We start from the raw sequence: 20589 nt of genomic DNA on the forward strand, positions 1-20589 counted from the left end.
CTGCAACTTCTGCCTCCCAGGCTGAGGCGATTCTCCCATCTCATCCCCCCAGGTAGCTGGGATTACAGGTGTGTGCCACCACACCAGTCTGATTTTTTTGTATTTTTTGTAGAGACAGGGTTTTGCCATGTTGCCCAGATTGGTCTCAAAGTCCTGAACTCAAGCGATCCACCTGCCTTGGTCTCCCAAAGTGCTGGGATTACAGGTGTGAGCCACTCTGCCCAGCCCAGACACATTTAAAAAAAATATTTTTGATGTGCTCTTGGTTGAATCCACAGATATGGAGCCCATTAATATAGAAGGCCAACTATATACATATATTATATGTAGATATATATTAATATATATTATATATATATGTACAAACACCACAGTCCAACTTTTCAATCAGTCTCATGAAACATCAGTCTTATTCAAAACTAAGCTAGATTAATGCTTAGCAAAAAATTCAAGGATGGACCACAGCAACATAGGCTACATTCAATGTCTTTGAGGCTGTGACTCCGTCAGACACAGAATTCTGAATTACTCTTTTCTACCTGAGATATGCATTGATTTCAGATCACAAACATATTAAACTACATTTATAAAAATAATTTACATATAACTACTGAACAACGTGTAATTAGATAAACCAATTGGGTGACAATTTTTCTTAACATCAAACTCTTTCTACTAAGTATAGAAAAAAAATGAAGAAACAGAATCTAAAAAGGAGATGGATATACCAAATGCACACTTTGCTTTATTCACGTGGTGGCCAAGACACTGAACTTCTCTCTTTGGCTCATGGTTGTTAAAGCAGTGTTAGCAGATGAATGATCTTAGACAAATTAATAAATGGACAAGAACCTCAAAAGGCTAGTCACGTATGTGAGCACTGAATTGACTTTAAAATAATAACAAAAATGGTAATAATTATTATAATTATTGAAATAAAAACAAGATATTTTAACTAGATTTTGACTATTTAAAAATTCTCAGTTCTGGATTATATCCCATAAAACTCAGTTGTGTCAAGTTTAAATATAGGTTTTTTGATGAAAATCAAAATATGTCTCCTGGGGGTAATGGCTCATTCCTGTAATCCCAGCACTTTATGAGGCCAACTCCTCGCTTGAGCCCAGGAGATTGAAACCAACCTGGGCAACATGGTAAAACCCTGTCTCTACAAAAAGGAATAATTAAAAAATTATCTGGGCATGGCGTTATGCACCTGTGATCCCAGCTACTAGGGAGGCTGAGGTGGGAGGATTGATTGAGCCTCAGGAGACTGAGGCTGCAGTGAGCCATGATCTTGCCACTGCAATCCAGACTGGGCAATAGAAAGAGACTCTGTCTCAAACAAACAAACAAACAAACAAACAAAAAACAAAATCATACATGCACTAAAATTTTGTGTACAAATAAGCATTGTAGGAAATTCCCAGCGATGTTCATAAAACACTAATTTCATTTTTAGACTTAGCATAACTAACACATAGTGATGGACATATTTAATAATCCAGGAGAAATCTTAAAGTATTATATTTCTAAAGATTTAATTTATTGTCAGTAACTTAGGTTCTTAGGAAAAATATAGTCTTAGTGTTAAAAAATATATTTTCTGTCTCATTTTCTGGATTCTAAAGTGATTTCTTTTTTATTTTGTTCTCCTTTAGAATTATTAGCATGTATGACATGTAATTTATATTGCAAAAATTACATGTACTCGATTGGAAAAGACCTTAAAATTCATCTAGCCCTATGACTCATCAAAGGCTTGAAATCTTACAGATCATAGGCTAGGAGAAACACATAAGGTCTTGAACTTTCTGACCAAAATTCCCAGTGAATACAGAGCTGAGAGGTCTTCACCAATGACACAATCTGTATTATCACATATAATATTTCCCCAGTAATGAGTGTCCTCCATCATCAGATTTTTAAATCATCAGAGCAGCCACTTAAGATGCTTTACAAATTCTTTTCAGTCATTAATAATGCTGTCACATGAAAGTGCTTCTCTCTGCCATCACTAGGCTCCTCTGCCAGCCACCTCTTTTTGCTCACTGTGCCGCCATTTATCAGTATTCTGCATTTATGTTCCTTCAATCCATTTGGGAGTTCCACTGCATAACAATTTGAAATATAGAAATATGTGGTGGTGATGAATTTTAATAGTTTCAATCAATTCTGGGGTGACTTGATTCTTTGAATATCTATATATTTATCTTTGTATAAAATATACATCTCTGCATCTATTTCTGTCTCAGTCTCTATATCAACATAAAAATCCTGGTCATATTTGCAATGATAAACTATATCATGCTTTATAGAAATGTTCAGAGAATTCATCCGAATCTCTACAGTTTTTCAGGAATGAGCAATTTTTTAGGGTGGTCATAGGAAATAAAATAATCAGATACATTCCATTCACTTAGCTCCAAAAAATCAAACTAGCAACAATTAATATACAGAAGAAATTTGCATGATTTATATAAATGAAATGCAAATTTTCACTAAAGACCATTGATTAATTATGAATACTAATGATGTTCTTAGTACTTCTCTGGACTCTAAAGATTCAGCATTGAAAAAAACCAAAGACCATGCCAATGAGTTATGCCATGGTAGAGAAAATTAGAAAATAAATAAGAAATGTGGCTTCTGGCAGTGATAAATGCTATGAAGAAAAATAGAACAAAGGAAAAAGATGGGCTATTAAAGACGTGGGACAGAAAGAGGTAAGAAAAGTTGGCTTAGCTGAGGAAATTTCAGTAGAGACCCGAAATGAATTAGATAAACCTGATAGATTAGATGAACTGACACGAGGAATTATAATTGCTACAACCTTTCTATAAAGCAATTTGGCTATCTCTGTATAGTGCATGGGAGTCCACCAGTATAATTAGGGGTTAATTGTGGGAAAGACAGTGCTAAAGAGGGAACAACTAGTGCAATAAACCTGAAGCATGCTGTAAAAATGAATCACTTGAAATAAATGAAGACCTATAATATATTCTTTAATGAGAGCACTAAGTGTTGCAAAGATTTTAATATTCATAAAATCAATGCATACATTTATCCCAATAATAAACTGATGCATGGAGTTAAAAAGTGCCCTTTATTACCCTCTCCCTACACCAGAAAAGAAAGATTCAAAACCTGTCAAAATGAATGCAAAGTGAAAGAAACAAAAAATTCTGGTAAAACAGGAAAAATAATTTTCACAAGAAAATAACGATTGCATACTTGAACAACTGTTAAATGCTATTATAAAAGTACTATAAGCAAAATAACAAGTTTCACAATGAAATAAACATGCATATCAATACAAAAGAAGGAACATAGTAACAGGTAAAACTATATAATTTAACACAAGGTGGTATCCCATATTCATGCAAAATAACAATTTTTTTTTGAGAAAATTGGATGACTATTAATGGAAAAAGGATAAATTGGTGCTTCTCCTCATAACTTATAACAAAATTAAAGCCATTATAATTTGAAAGTTAAATATTAAAAATGAAACCACAAAATAATTAGAAAAATAAAGATGAAATTTTATGATTCTTAATATTTAGTAATGAATAAAAATACTATAACGTCAGCAAATGAAATGTAGCATAGAGAAGTTGAAAATATATATGTGAAAGTAAAAAAAAACTATTTTGAATACTTTTTACTATCCAGGTACTAGAAGCTTTAATATATACGTGCCTGACAATTCATTATTTAAAAGGAAAAAGAAGATATTCTCATAAAAATAATTTAAAACATGTACATCCAACTCTCAAAAGAAATATAATTCACCAAAAATCATCTACAAGAAATATTCAAATAAATTTAAATGCAAGCAAATTATATCTTTGCAAACTCATAAACTCTCTCTATATAAATTAAAATTAAAAACTAGCTACTATTAGCAATAGTTCATGATGAATTAGGCAAACTACTATTGGAAGTGTTGTTACAACCTTTCTATAAAGCAATTTGGCTATCTCTACATAAAGAACGTTTTGCCCCACAAATAATACTTTTGCCCCACAAATAATACTTCTAGGAATTTATGATAAGTGGATTACAAAGAACAATGCGTAGATATGTATAAATATGTTTGGCCATTACAAAATTATTCAAAACATAAATGCCAAAGAGTGAATAATTATATGAATCGTACTTTAGAGACATAAAGGGCTATTATGCAGACATTAAAATTGTATTTTTGTTAAACAGTAAAATGAGAATTTTTCAGATTAAAATATTTATATAATGATTTCATTTAATTTTCACAAAAGCATATTCTGTATTCCTGTGTTCTTAATTAAAAATGGTAATGTTTAGATAAGGCAAATATTTTTCCCAAATTACACAAGCAAATTAGTATGAGGTCTAGATCATACTGAATGTTAAGTATATGTTTATAAATTTATTCCTCTATTTCTCATTACAATATTTTATTTAAAAAGAAATATTAGAACATACTAATATATAAAGAGTCGCATGATGTAGGTACATGTATTTATTTATATGTGATATTTATGTGTTTATACTGGTATGTGTTCCCATTCTTTTACAAAATTGATATGGAAATCACACTAAATATTATTGCATCTTTCTTTATAAGCACATGTGTGTATTATATACTGAAGAAACAGAGATTAAAATAAAGGTACAGTGATAATACATAAGTAATTTTCTTATTGTGGTTTTTAAATCACCCTAACCTAAAATTGTTAAATTGTACAACGGAATTACAGCAAATGTAACACATTATTGTTCAATATACACAAATGAATTTTTCCAGTCTTATTTTTTCATAGAAAATATTTCCAGAATACTGAGTTAGACTACGTCTCCAACTACCATATTTTTTGTAGACATACCTGTACGTTATCACTTGCAGCATATTTTAAAATGTGTCCAAATATCTGTTTCTTCTTTAGTTCTAGACTGCTTTAGAGTAGTTCCCATAATATTCTTCTTTTCCTTCACTTTAACTCTCTATTAGCACATAAGTGGGATTCGGTAAACACTAAGTCAAATATTAATGTTCTAAAGAGTCTTCAATTTGCATATATATTTAAGTTCGATCATATGATGTTAACAATATTTGAGAATTTTTACTTCTCAAATAAAAATAAAAATTGGTATAAAAGTAACAATTCCATATTGATCTAATTAAAATTTTACATTAAGTAAAATATTCATTTATGTTAATTTCCTGTATAACTTTGTATATAGTAAATACAAACTACACTTTTACTATAAAAATAAGTGAAGGTCCAGTTTGGCAACACATATACTAAAATGGGAACGATACAGAAAAGATTAGCATGGCCCCTGTGCAAGGATGACATAAATATTTATAAAATGTTTCATATTTAAAAATAAATAAGTAAATAAGTAAATGAGTTAACGAGTGATCTATTGGTCCCTTATAGTATCTTTACTCATGGTATAATTGAACCATAAGTTTGGATAAGCTGAATCTCAAAGCTGGTGTTAAATGACCACAATAGTAAAGATTTGAAAAAAGCTGAAAAAGCTTTGTGGGTTTTTATATATTTATAGGAGAATGCTCTCATTATGATAATAATTGAATTTGTTCTTTTTAAAATATGCAACACATTTTCCTTTAAAAAGTAAAGGTGGGATATAAATAAAATTTAGGCATATTGAGAATTTTATATAGTTAAGAATTAAAACAGATGATTTACTATTATGATACAATATGCAGCACAGACTGATGTAAAGTAATGGATCATATTTGTTAAAATAAATGTATGCAGCTGCATAAAGATGTAAATGAAGTTCACCTATTTTGTGCATGGTGAAATCAAAGAAATTAAATCTTTGAAAATAATTATGTTTCATTCAGTTCATATAAAATTTTATTGTTATTTGTTAGAGCAAAACTTCCACATCTAAACATAAATCACCGTATATGTACATTTTATTTTTAAAGAGACATTTTATAATGCCATTATTATATAATACAGAAGATAACATTCTCTGATCATATGCAAAAATATGCTAGTAGAAATAAAATGAAAATAGATTTTATAAAATATTTTCTCTTCTTTCTGATAAGTTAAAATCACCATTAAAAATTCTGAATCACTGAAGGAGTTATATAAATTCATACACCAAGAGTTCTATCCTCTCACCAGAGATGTGTTAGAATGCAAGAACAGATTAGGAGAAAGCCATATATTTTGTGAAATCGCCTTCAGTGATTAAATAGGACCTTGCAAATTCCCAGTTACTACTAATTAGATTACTGGAATGAAGTAAAGAGATTGTTCTTCAATAACATCAATAGGCTTTACAGTGTGTATGTGTGTGTGTTTGAAGTGTACAGTGAATTGTTATATATATATATATATATATATATTTGTAGTGTTCTGCAACAATAAAAATAATTAAATACAGAATATTTCCACATCCCTCCAAGAAACTCCATAGGCATTGCAAGTTGGTCCCCATTTTTCTCCTTAACCCCAAGCCTAGGAAACCACTAATCAAATTTTTGTCTCTCTATATATGTCAATTATGGACATTTCATATAAATGGAAACAGACGCTATTTAGTCTTTTATGACTATTTTATTTATCACAATGTTTTCATAATATACTCATGTTAATTACCAGTACTTAATTCCTTTTTATTGTCAAATAATATTAGATCATAGAATTTGACCTCATTTTGTTTATCCATTAATCATTTAATAGACAAGTGTATTGTTTCCACTTTTTCACTATTATGAATAATGCCATGATGAACATTTGTGTATAAATTTTGTCTGGATATTTATTTTTATTTTTATTTGGTATATACAGATGAGTCGAATTGTCATGTAACATGGTAACTCTATAATTAACCTTTTGAGAAATGGCCAGACTGCTTTCTAAAGCAGCTGCACACTTCACATTCCCACTAGCAGTGTATGAGGGTTCCAATTTATTTGCATCCTTATTAACACTTGTTATTATTATGTCTGTGTTTTTTTTTATTATGGCCACCCTCGTGTGATGACTAATGATGTTGAACGTATTTTAATATTTTTAATTAGCAATTTGTTTATCTTTTTTAGCAAAACACCTATTCAAATCCCATGCCCATTTTACTTTTTATGCACTTCATTATTGAAATGTATGAATATTTATATATTCTATATATGGGTCAATTTTCAGATACATGATTTGCAAATATATTCTTTCATTCTGTGGAATGGCATTTTACTTTCTGGATGCTATCATTTAACGACAAAAACATTTCAGTTTTGATGATCTACAATTTTTCTAATTTTTCTTTTGCTTTATGTGCTTTTGGTGTAATATCAAAAAAATGTGTTGCCTAATCCAAGGTGACAACGATTTTCTCATAGAATTTTTTTCTAAAAGTTTTATAGTATTAGCTGTTACAATTTGGTTTATGATCCATTTTGAGTTAAATTTTAAGCGTGGTATGAGGAAGGAGTTCACATTTACTTATTTATATATTTTTCACATGTATATCCAGTTGTCTCAGCACCATTTGTTGAAGTGACTATTCTTTCCCCATTGAATTGTCGTGACATCACTGTAAAAACTAATTGACCCTAAATGTAGACATTGAATTCTATTCAATCAATCTCTACATATATCTCTAGGTCAGACCAAATTGTCTTGATTATGGTAGCTTTTTCTTTTTGTTTTCGTTTTCTCCTGGCTCAGCCAACTGAGTAGCTGGGATTACAGGTGCTTGCCAACACTCCTGGCTAACTTTTGTATTTTTAGTAGAGTTGGGGGTTCACCATGATGGCCAGGCTGGTCTTGATCTCATGACCTCAAGTGATCCGCCCGCCTCGGCCTCTAAAGTACTGGGATTACAAGTGTGAGCAACCATGCCTGGCCTATGGTAGCTTTGTAGTAAAATTTGAAATTGGAAATTGTGAGCTTTCTAACTGCTATTTTTGCAGGTTTTTAAAAGTTATTTTGAGTCTCTTGCATTTCCATATTAATTTTAGAATAGGATTGTCAACTTCTGGAAAAAAAAAACCTCTAGCTATGATATGAATACATACTTTATAGAATCTGCGGATTAATTTGGGGAATATTGCTACTTTAAAAACACTGAGTTTTCTGGAACAAGAACATGGGAAATCTTTCTACTTATTTATGTCTTTAATTTCTTGAAGTAATATTTTATAGTTTTTAGAGTATATATTTTGCTCTTCTATTAAGAATTGTTTTCCAAATTATTTTATTCATCTTGATACTATTATAAATAAAAAGTCTTTAATTTTATTTTTGAATACTTTATTGTCAGTGTGTGGAAATAAGTTATTTTAGTTTATTGATCTTGTATCCTAAAACCTTGCTGAAAATATCTATTGTCTAGTAGATTTCTTAGGATTTTCTATATTCAATGTCATGCCATCTGCAAATAGACATAATTTTACTTCAGCCTTTTCAGTCTATACATTTTGTTTATTTTCTTGCCTAATTGCCCTGTCCAGAACTGTTAGTATAATATTGAGTGGAAATGGCAAGAGTGGATATGGTTGGTTTGTGCATGATCCCAGAGTGAAAGCTTTCAGTTGTTCATCATTTACTACGATCTCATGGAGATAGAGTATAGAATGATGGGTATCAGAGACTGTAAAGGTTAGTGGGGAGGAGAGGTTGTAGAGAAGTTGATTAATGGGTAGAAAAATACAGTTAGATATTATGGGTTTGATTTCAGACAATTGTAATAAAGTGAATATTATAATAGAGTCACAAAAATTATTTGGTTTAACACTGTGTACAAAAGTTATATTTACACTATACTGTAGTTCATTAAATGTGTAATTGACTATGTATATAAAATATACCTATCTTAATTTTCAAATATTTTATTGCTAAAAATTTCCAATGATCATCTCAGCTGGTGGAAAGTATTGCCTCAATGTTGATGGCTGCTGACTGATCAAGGAACAGTTGCTAAAGGTTGAGGGGGCTGTAGCAATTTTTAGGATAAGCCAAAAACAAAGTTTGCTGCATTGATTGACTGTCCCTTTCATGAAAGATTTCTCCGTAGCGTGTGATGCCATTTGATAGCCTTTCACCCAGAGTAGAACTTCCTTCAAAACAAGGGTCAATTCTCTCAAGGCCTCCAAACTGCTTTAACGAGTAATTTTATGTAATATTCTAATTTTCTTGTTATCATTTCAAGAATGTTCACAGCACCTTCACCAGGAGTAGACCATATCCCAATAAACCACTTTCTTTGCTTATCAACAAGGCACCACTTCTTGTCCATTAAAATTCTGACTTTCAAGTTTTATTATTTTAGAAACACATTTCATCAGGCTATAGCTTCCACAGATGGTGATTCCTCTGATGGATCTGAGCAGAGGAGATTGAAAACCTCTGGAATGGATTTATGGTTATAGCTGCCATTAAGAATATTTATGATTCATGGGAGGAGGTAAAATATCAACATTAATGGGGGTTTGGAAGAAGTTGATTCCAGTTCTCATGGACGACTGAGGGGTTCAAGACTTCCGTGGAAGAATTAACTACAGATGTGGTGGAAATAGCAAAAGAGCTAGAATTAGAAAAGAGTCTTGAAGATGTGACTGAATTGCTGCAGTCTCTGGGCAAACTTTAATGGACAAGCTGCATCTCATGGATAAGCAAAGAAAGTGGTTTATTGGGATAGGGTCTACTCCTGGTGACGGTGTTGTGAACATTCTTGGAATGACAACGAGAGAATTAGAATATTACGTAAACTTACCTGTTAAAGCAGTCGGAGGGCTTGAGAGAATTGACCCTTGTTTTGAAAGAAGTTCTACTCCAGGTAAAAGGCTATCAAATGGCATCATATGCTACAGAGAAATCTTTCATGAAAGGCTGAGTCAATCAATGCAGGAAACTTTGTTTTTGGCTTATCCTAAAAATTGCTACAGCCCCCTCAACCTTTAGCAACCATTCCTTGATCAGTCAGCAGCCATCAACATTGAGGCAATACTTTCCACCAGCTGAGATGATCACTGGAAATTTTTAGCAATAAAATATTTAAAATTAAGATAGGTATATTTTATATACATAGTGTAATTGACTCTTGTTTTGATAGAAGTTCTACTCTGGGTAAAAGGCTATCAAACAGCATCACATGCTATGGAGAAATCTTTCATGAAAGGAGGAGTCAATCAATGCAGCAAACTTCTTTGTCGTCCTATCCTAAGAATTGCCCCAGTCACCTCAATCTCTGTCAACCACTACCTCCATCAGCCAGCAGCCATAAACATTGTCTTCATTTATTTCTGTGCATTCTTGAAGTCTCTGGTAGCATTTGCTTAATCAATATAGCTTTACTCTCATCTTCCTATCTTGTGCTGTTAATGACAAATATATGACATTTTTATGTTATAGATAAATTACTTTTTAAATCAGATAAAAGAAAGAGTGAAAAGTAATACATATTTATGCTTTCTTTAGAAATATATAATTATATTTCCCAATTCCCCTTGTTTATTTGTATGGATTCTGATTATTTTCTGGGGTCATTTTACTTTAGTGAAAATCTTTCTTTCCTTTTTTTTTTTTTTGTAATGCAAGTCTGCTAGAAAAAGTTCTCTCAATTTTTGTTTTTTCTAGGAATGGATTTTTTAATTTTTAAAAAAATAGTTTTGTTAAATATACTATCTTTGGTTGACAGTTATTTATTCTTTCAACACTTTGAAGATGGCATTACACAGTATTCTGACCTATATTGCTTCTAAAGAGAAGGCAGCTGTTAATTTTCACTTGTGTGTGATTACTTATATGTGATGAGTTGATCTTGTGTTCCTGCTTTTAAGATACAGTTAGCCTCCCATATCCAGTGGTTCCACATTCATGGATTCAACTAACTGTGGGTCAAAAATATTTTAAAAATAACAATATAACAAAAATACCAATAAAATAATATAGTATAACAACTATTTACCTAGCATTTATATTATATTAGGCATTATAAGTAATTTAGAGATTAAAGTATACAGGAGGACGTGCATAGGTGATATGCAAATACTATGCCATTTTACATGATAGACTTGAGCATCTGCAAATTTTGGTATGTATGGAGGGGTCTTGGAAACAATCCCCCATAGACATGGAGGGCTGATTGTGTTCTCTTTGTCCTTGTCCTTGTCACACCTTGTCTTTCTCTTTGTCCTTGTCAACATTTTTACTATGATGTGTCCTGGTGTGGATATCTCTGTGTTTATCCTACTTGGAGTTCATTGAGCACTTGTTATATTTATAAATTAATATTTTAATCAAAGTTGATAATTTTTCTGCCACTGATTCTTCAATTTTATTTCATCCATTTATCTGTCTATGCTTCTTCTGGTACTGCTAGTATATGTATGTAGTTGATGTCATTTCACATTTTTCTGAACCTCTATTTATTTTTCTTTATTCTTTTTTCCCTTTATTCTTCAGATTGTATGATCTCCATTAATCCTTGAAGTCTTGTTAGGTTCTTTGACATTTTCATTTGTTTAATTTTGACATCCGCACCTTCTCACAGGCAGTTTTCTTCCTGCCCATGGATCACACATTCTTGGTTTTTTTATATGTCTCATAACTTATTTTGGCAAAAAATGAACATTTTAGATAAGATACTGTGGTATCTCTGAAAGTTGATCCCTCTGGGGCTTGTTTTTATTGTCATTTGCACCTTTGTATATGAATAAATAAATGAATAAGTAAATATAGTGACGCTTGCATTATTTTAGTTGTCATATATTATATAATGCTTATGACTACATTTATACATATTATACTAAAAAGTACACTACATATTGCATGAATGTGTATGAGTCCCTGGCTCAGGGCCTTGCAGGCTACAGTCAGAGTGCTGGCCATCCTGTCCTCTTTTCTGCAGCTCGGAGCCCTCAGTTTTTGGACTGAAGTCCTCAGATACTAGAAGATTCCTTGAAATTCCCTGCCATGTGGCCCTTTCCATAGGCAGTTTATAATATGGCTGTTTCTTCTTCAAGGCCAGTAACAGAATCTCTCTCTCTCTCTCTCTCTCTCTCTCTCTCCTTCTCCTTTCCTCTTTTTCTCTCTCACTCTCTCTGTCTGTCTCTATCTCTCTGCCTCCCTCCTTCCCTCCTTTTCTCTCTCCCCTTCTCTCTTTCTCTCCTCTTCTCTCTTTCCTTCTCTCTGTCTCCCTTTCTCTCTCTCTCTCCCTCCCTCCCTTCCTCCCTTTCTCTCTCCTCTCTCTCTCTGTCTCTGCCTCTCTCTTTTAAGACAGTTAGGCAGATTTTAACATGAGGTGAAGTAATGACAGTAACTATCTCTTTATTTTTACCACAGTCTATTGACTAGAGGGAACTCAAAGGTTCTTCCCACACTCAAAGGTAGGGAATTATATTAAGGTGTAATTTATTGTAGGTTACCCTGCAGTGTATCCAACATACATACATAAGTATATGCATATATAATAGCATTGGGTAAAGAGTTTACAAGTGATATGTTTATTTTCCCTTGGTATTTTTCTGTGTTTAGCAGGTGCCCATATATTAACTATTTATTGTTTTTAGTGATAATTCATGAATAAATTAAGCTTTTGGCAGAGCCTAGAAAGCAAAAATAAAGAGTTCAAACAGAAAAATTATCACCTGTCTCAGACCCACCCTGTCTGGCATTTCCTCTGAGTCCAGTTTGCATAATAGTGTACTGCTTCTCAATTCAATTTTTTTTTTTTTTGAGGCAAAGTTTCACTCTTGTTGCCCAGACTGGAGTGCAATGGTGCAATATTGGCTCACTGCATCCTCCGCCTCCTGGGTTCAAGCGATTCTCCTGCCTCAGCCTCCCGAGTATCTGGGATTATAGGTCCCGCCACCACTCCTGTCTAATTTTTTGTATTTTTAGTAGAGATGCGGTTTCACCATGTTGGCCAGGCTGGCCTTAAACTCCTGACCTCAGGTGATCCACCCACCTCGGCCTCCTAAAGTGCTTCTCAAATCTTAAGGGAAAATATTGGAGTTCTTATTTTTATGAATGAGTTAATTGCAAAAAGTTGTGAGTTTTTTTAAGTCTTAATAACCATTTGTGTCACTATATGTCTGGTAAATCTGAATATTCCTGAATATTATCTATGGAGATTGTAAATTTTATATCATAATTAATATTGAATATTCCATTTGTAATTTTTATAATTTTATGTATTTCATATAAAGACCATTAGTTCATGATTGTTTTCTGTATTTTATTCAAAAAGAAAAAAATGCAGAAGAAAAAAATTAATTTTACAGGATGACATATAAAATAAGATAAATATACAATCCAGAAGTCTGAAAGCAAGCTGAGATATAAGCAGGCTCCTCCCTCAAATCTTAGTAATCAATCATCTGTATAATATCTCCATAGTCATCATCCTACGATGACAAGAGCCATGTGTTCCCTATTCACTACTATTCCCAGTGCTCAACAGAGTTTCTAGGAAATTGTAAGTGTTAGCAAATATTTGCTAAATGACGTAAAAGGGAAGCTGACACATGAACAACCTATGCCTCATTCTTCCTGGTGAAACAGAAAATTGGAAAAAGACTTTCAAGCAATACTAAAATTGTATGCCACGCACTAGATTTAATATAATAAAGAAAATATTAATAATGAATTATGTAATATATAAATGAAATATATAAAAGAATATAGTATATTATATAATCTACAAAATAGTTTATCCCTAAAAATTATCATTTTCATTTATCTATATTCACATTCTTGAATTTATATTCAAGAAATAATTACTTATTTCTTTTTTTGTTTCCTTTGAAACAGAGTCTTGCTCTGTCGCCCAGGCTACATACAGAGACGTGATCTCGGCCCAGTGCAACCTCTGCTTCCCAGGTTCAAGTGATTGTCTTGCCTCAGCCTCCTGAGTAGCTGGGATTACAGGCATGTGCTACCACGCCCAGTTAATTTTTGTATTTTCACCAGAGACGATGTTTCTCCATGTGGGCCAGGCTGGTCTCGAACTCCTGACCTCATGTGGTCCGCCCGCCTTGGCCTCCCAAAATGCTGGGATTACAGGCATGAGCCACTGTGCCTGGCCTCAGGCTAGAAAACTGTCATTTTGTTTCAGCTAAGTCTTGCATTTGGGTAATGTTTGGGGATGGCTAAATTGTGACCAGAAATTCACCTTAGATAATGTCAATTCCGGCACCTCTAAAAAGAAATAAAGGTTGCTGTCCAATGTAATTGCAGTTTTGGACCACAAGTTTTAAATCATTATAACTAGGCTCAAACATATCCTTATTAATCAAAATAGGGACCATTATAATCAGCATATTTTTGCCAATGAGAAATAAGTTTGTTTATACCTGTAGTGTAAAAATTCACGTTTCCTGATTTGGTGAACTCTTGGAATGCATTTTCTGCATCCTTCTGGTTGTGGAAGTGTTTTCCCTGCAAAATGTTGTCCAGATGCTTGAAGAAGTGGTAGTCAGTTAGCAAGAAGTCAGATGAATATGGCAGATGAGGCAAAACTTTGTTGCCCAATTCGTTCAACTTTTGAAACCTTGGTTGTGTGACTTGCCATCTGGCGTTGTCATGGAGAATCGAGACCTTTCTGTTGCCCAATGCCGGCTTCAGGCGATGCAGTCTTCAGTGTATCTCATCAATTTACTGAGTACACTAATCAGATGTAATGGTTACACCAGGATTCAGAAAGCTCTAGTGGATCAGACCAGCAGCAGACCAGCAAACAACGGACCATAACCATTATGTGGTGCAAGTTTGTCTTTGGGAAGTGCTTTGCAGCTTCTTCTCAGTCCAACCACTGAGCTGATCATCACCGGTTATCATATAAAATCCTTTTTCTGTCATACATCAGTTTATTAGAGAAACAATTCATTGTTGCATAGAAGAAGATGAGGACACTTCAAAACGATGATTTTTTTTTTCATTTTCGCTCAGCTCATGAGGCACCCACTTACCGAGTTTTTTCACCTTTCCGATTTGCTTCAAATGGTGAACAACCATAGAAAGGTCGACAATGAATTCTTCGGCAACTTCTCGTGTAGTTGTAAGAGGATCAGTTTCGATGATTGCTCTCATTTGGTCATTGTCAACTTCCAATGGCCAGCCCCTATGCTCCTCATCTTCAAGGCTCTTGTCTCCTTTGCAAAACTTCTTGAACCACCACTCCATCGTACGTTCATTAGCAGTTCCTGGGCCAAATGTGTTGTTAATGTTGTGAGTTGTCTCCGCTGCTTTGCGACCCATTTTTAACTTGAATAAGAAAATTGGCTCGAATTTGCTTTTTGTCTAACATCACTTCCATAGTCTTAAATAAACATAAAATAAAGAGCAAGTAATAATTTAGCAAAAAGCATAAAGTGAGAAATGTGCATTAAAATGATGTATAACATAACAACATTTATTTAAGAATGTATGCCAGTATCAAACAGCAAATTTCAACAATGCAAAAACCGCAATTACTTTTGCACCAATCTCAGTGCTTATTTTTAAAAATATTAATCAGTTTGCAAAGATAACAGCTAAGATAATTTGTTCTGTTATCTGATAATTTTTTGCACCAATCTCACTGCTTATTTTTTAAAATATTAATCAGTTTACAAAGATAACAGCTAAGATAATTGTGACTAAACTTTTGTTTTAAAAAGCCAAGCTATAATATGTTTAGAATATGTCAATATCAAAACTGTGAACTAATTTTTACAAATTAAAGAAAAATAAAATATTAGAAAACTTGCTATAATAAATCAATAGTCCAAATGCTTACCCCTTGTTAACCTTTTGGGTAACCACAACATATCTGAGATAGATCAATGAAATAAAGAACAAATTAAGTGCTATTTGGACAACAAAACATAGGTGAACAAAGTTCTCAAAGCCTCACTATTCTCAAGATTGTGTAAATGGATAGATCATGCATGAATAAATTGGTAAGTCAAAGAATAATTAAAAGTTGAGGCCAAGAGGCTGTTGGCAAAATGAAATTTGACCAACATTCTTAAGGGGAGTCTGGCTAGAATAAGGCAAAGCTTTTCTGTGTCTGAGGGGAAATGGAGAATTCTACAACTTACTACGGCAAGGTTTTGAGCACGAAAACATAGAGGAAAAAAAAAAAAAAAAAGATGATCAGTCAGTAATCATGATGCAGTTGCTAATATTATTTCATTGGAGCCTTGTAAACATCTCCTGCCCAAAGTAAAGATAGATCCTAGACGCTGGAAAGACTTTGCTTATGAATAAGTGTCTAATTACTTTAGGTATCAGACTTCATACAATTCCTGGCAGTTTCCCTGTTATCTCTTCTACATCTATTAACCATAAAATCAACAGCTAGTGTCCTAATACTGAGCTATATCTTGAGTGAATTTTTAAGTGTAGGAGTGAAAGTTAAAAATTGTAATTAAAAGTGGAAAATATATTTTATTAAGGACATAGCAAAATAAATAATAGAGCATCCAGATAATGGAGCATAGTTAATAGAGCTTACAGTAAATGTTTCAATTATATACTTATATTTTATTGCAGTTTATGGTATGTTGAATGCACTATTATCTGAACGATCCCTCAAAAAGCACAACCTATGTCAAAAAATTAATGAGCTCTGAGTGTTTTCTCATTGGGAGTGCGTCTATAGATGGTTTGTTTTGTTCCTTTTAGTTTTTCAGTATTATTCAAATGCTTCGTAATGACTTTATGTTAATATTACAGTAAAAAGTGTGTTCATTTATTTCCATTTTAATAACATTGTGTGTAGTTCTATTCCATTACTAATACATTAATATTCATTTTACAAGCCCCAAATTTGGTTTTACAATCTGGATAAATTCCTCAAAAGTTTTTTGAAAGAGTGTGTGTGTTTGTTTGTATGTTGTGCATGTGTGGTTGTGTGTGTATGTGTGTCTGTGTCTATGTGTTTGGTTAATTTCTAAAGCAATTGCACCACCATGGTGCAATGGTATTGTAATTGTTCTTATTAAACTTACTGTGTCAAAAGCAGGAACTAGGATCTTAGAAAAAATTGATATAAAATGGGTGCTTTGACAGATAATTGTCAAGTGAATGAATTAAGAAAGAAAAAGTAAAACGTTGAGAGAAATTCACTCTTTTAGAAAAGAATTTAACAGACAATTCTTGAATTCTTTATTGCTATCCAGGATATGATCAGTGTAAAAAACTGTTTTACTAACTAATGTGTCATTTGTAATAGAATTTGAGGGAATACAGAGCAATGGGCAACGTACAACTAAGAGTATGAAGTACCTGGACTAATACTAACCACTGTGAAGCTACCAAAAAGAGATTTCACTAAATCACTGTGAAATCTTTAGCAATTCATTTCTACTCTCTGAAACTCAGAGCTTTTATTAAGTATAATATTGGCAATTAACCAAGGAACCTCTAAATTCTCTTTTGCGTTTGAGCCATTTGTTCCATGAATCTACTGTCCATGTCATGTTTATGGCTCTCAGATTTTTCAAATGAAATATCAGCACAGATATTCTAAGAAGTGAAGATTCCTTACTGTATTTAATTTGGTGAAAAGCTTAAAATGGCATGAAGTTATACTAAATAAATTAGCCTTTTTCAAAAGAAAAACAATTTCTGACATAAATTCTAGAAAGTATGGTTTATTTTTTGCTGTATTAGTTTAGTTTAGAGGAAAATTAACATTTTATATTCCAGTAACTATGTCATGTTTCTTGTATATATTAGTACAATTAATTACCTAACAACAAATAAAATTTTGTTATGTGTCTATAAATTCTCTAATAAAATAAATTGAGTTTCAAAGAGATGGACTACCTGACAGAGCTACATTTGGAATACAGGGCTTTCTGATTTCTACACATGAATTATCTCCCTCCTAGATTTTAACTCCCTTGAAGATAAGCCCTACATGTTGTTTGCCTTTATAAGCCTCACCCTTTTCCTTTACTCCCAACATTAGACAAAGAACATTATATTTAGAAAATCTTCAGTAATGGTTGAATGAAGAAAGAAGAACGGAACGGGGTAGAATGAAGTAGGAGAGGATGAAATGGGCTGAGCTCAAGACGAATGGAATAAATTAAAATGAAATTGAATGAAAAAAAAGCTGGAATGGAATGGTTGCATTGATGTGCGAGAAAATATTTTCTTTTCTTCCTCTTTACCTCTGCATCTAAAATCGGTCTTTGCCCAAGTATCTGCCTAAGTATTTAATGACTGTTAGACACCCTTTCTTCTGACCTACTGAAACAGTTGAGTTAGCAACACCAAAATAGGCCAAGATTATTTATTATTTTTGCTGTAACTAATATTTGTTAATTTCTTCATCTGTTATTTTAACCCTTATATATTGCCTCTTCCTGATAGGACAGTGAACCACTGTCCCGCCATCCTCAGTGATGGTGTCTGCTGAACCCCATAAGTCATGTTCAGAGTCCTCAAATTATAAAATGAAAGTCATTGTATTTTCCCTCTGAGACAACCACTGTGAAGCCACCAAAAAGAGAGCACTGGAATGTAACTTAAGGTTTAGGATACAGATTGTGTAGTCCATTGTGTGCTGCTATAAAGGAATACCTGAGACTGGGTAATTTATAAAGAAAAGAGGTTTACTTAGCTCACAGTTTTGCAGGCTGTACAGGAAGCATGGCACCAACATTTGCTTCTGGTCAGGACCTCAGGAAGTTTTTACTTATGGTGGACAGCAAAAGGCAGCAGGCCTGTCACATGGTGAAAAGGGGAATAAAAGAAAGGAGGGAGGTCCCAATCTCTTTAATAACCAGACCCCACATGAACACATTGTTCTGTGGAGGGTACCAAGCCACTTATGACCCCAATACCTCCCTGTGAGCCCCATCTCCAACACTGGGGACCACATTTCAACTTGATATTTTCAGGAAAAAAACATCCAAACAGTATCACACATAGATCTCTTTTGCTTTTGCTTCGGCACCTACAAAATAGAAATGATAGTGGGACTCACACTATATGTGATGTTTAGAATATTGCTTGACCCTTAGTAAGAATTTAATAAATGTTAATGTTTATTATTTACCTGAGTGCCCTTGACATTACCTTTCTTCTTTTTATTCAATTCCACATTTCAAGAAAGAAGCACTAAAACAATATGCATTGTGCACCTCACATGTGCCACACATTTTTGTTTTGTTTTGTTTTAGGTGATGCGGACCTGAACAAATAAACCAGGTGTCTGAACTTATTAGGTCCACATTTGTGGTTTGTGTATCTGTCTGTGTCTGTATTTTGTGACTACAGCTGAAGACAATATAAACTAAGAAACCAGAAAACAAAATAATTCCATGTGTTAAGACAAGTAAGTTAAAATGAAATTAACTGTAATAGGAGAGGGAGTTTTTGGTTTGCAATTCTAATGGCTAGGGGGAAGGAAGCCAATTTTTTGGAGTATGGTTAAGCTGAGATGCATGGGTAAATGAGGAAGTTTTAAGTCATTTAAAAATCAGAGAAAGAAGCAATTTCAAGGAGAAAGAACAACAAATTGAGATAAGGAATATCTTGAAATATTCAAGGAGCAGATGAGTAATGAGTGCAGTTGAAACATAGTGAGTTAGATGTATGTCTTCAGTGGGGAGGAAAGTAGGGGACAGCATGCTTGAGACAACTTTGAAGAATGAGACAAGGGTCAAAGCATATATGGTTATTATTATTATTTTCTAAGACAGGGTCTCATTCTGTCGCCTAGGCTGGAGCACAGTGGCATGATCACAGCTCACTGCAGCCTTGACCTCCTGGGCTCAATCAATCCTCCCACCTTGGCCTCCCAAGAAGCTGGGACTGCAGGTGTGTGCCACCACTCCCAGCTAATTTTTTCTTTTGTATTTTTTTTTTTCGTAGAGACAGGGCTTTGCCATATTGCCAAGGCTGGTCTCAAACTGCTGTGCTCAAGACATCCACCCACCTTGGACTCATAAAGTTTTGGGATTACACGTGTGAGCCACCATGCCTGGCCCCATATAAGGTCTTGATTACTGTGAAAGGAATTTGGGTTTTATTCTAAGATACAGGGAAAGGTATTTGTAAAAGAGTAATTGATTTATAAGAGAGTAACTATCAATGTTGGATAGAAAGTTGATTGCAAGAATGCTTGAGTCAAGAGCAAAGGGTACAAAGGATAAGACAATAACTCCAATGATTGATCTAGAACCTTGATCAGGGCATAATGGAAGTGAGTGGAGGTGACATGCTAGATGGCATGCATGGGTCAGGAGAGATGAGCCACAATATTGTCATGTCTTCAAAATTGGAGGCTACTCGAGAATTTTGGTATGCTGATAGAAATAATCAGAGAAATAAAAATGATAAAGCAGGAGAGAGAAGGTTTAACCAAAGGAATCAACCCTTCCGATTAACATCCTTTATGACCACAACACATCCACCACTTTCCTAGGACAAAAGCACGGTTAGTAAAACTTTCATGAAAGTACAACCCAGCGATGGCCTCAGAATATAAATGAGAAGCACCCAGAAAGCAAAAAATGATTGCGAGGCTCAAGGATGGCAGAAGAACAGAAAATGAAATAAAATAGTATCAAAAATATGACAAAAGCCTCATCTTCTCTGCACATTCTACCTTGGA

At 33.5% G+C, this 20589-nt stretch overlaps 1 pseudogene; it reads left to right on the plus strand.

Moving 5' to 3' along the window:
• Window positions 1-5270: 5270 nt before the first annotated feature.
• LOC115838531 lies at window positions 5271-5370 on the plus strand (annotated as a pseudogene).
• Window positions 5371-20589: the final 15219 nt, after the last annotated feature.

This window comes from Nomascus leucogenys, chromosome 14 (genome assembly GCF_006542625.1).
Source record: "Nomascus leucogenys isolate Asia chromosome 14, Asia_NLE_v1, whole genome shotgun sequence".
In the NCBI taxonomy this organism is placed as follows: domain Eukaryota; kingdom Metazoa; phylum Chordata; class Mammalia; order Primates; family Hylobatidae; genus Nomascus; species Nomascus leucogenys.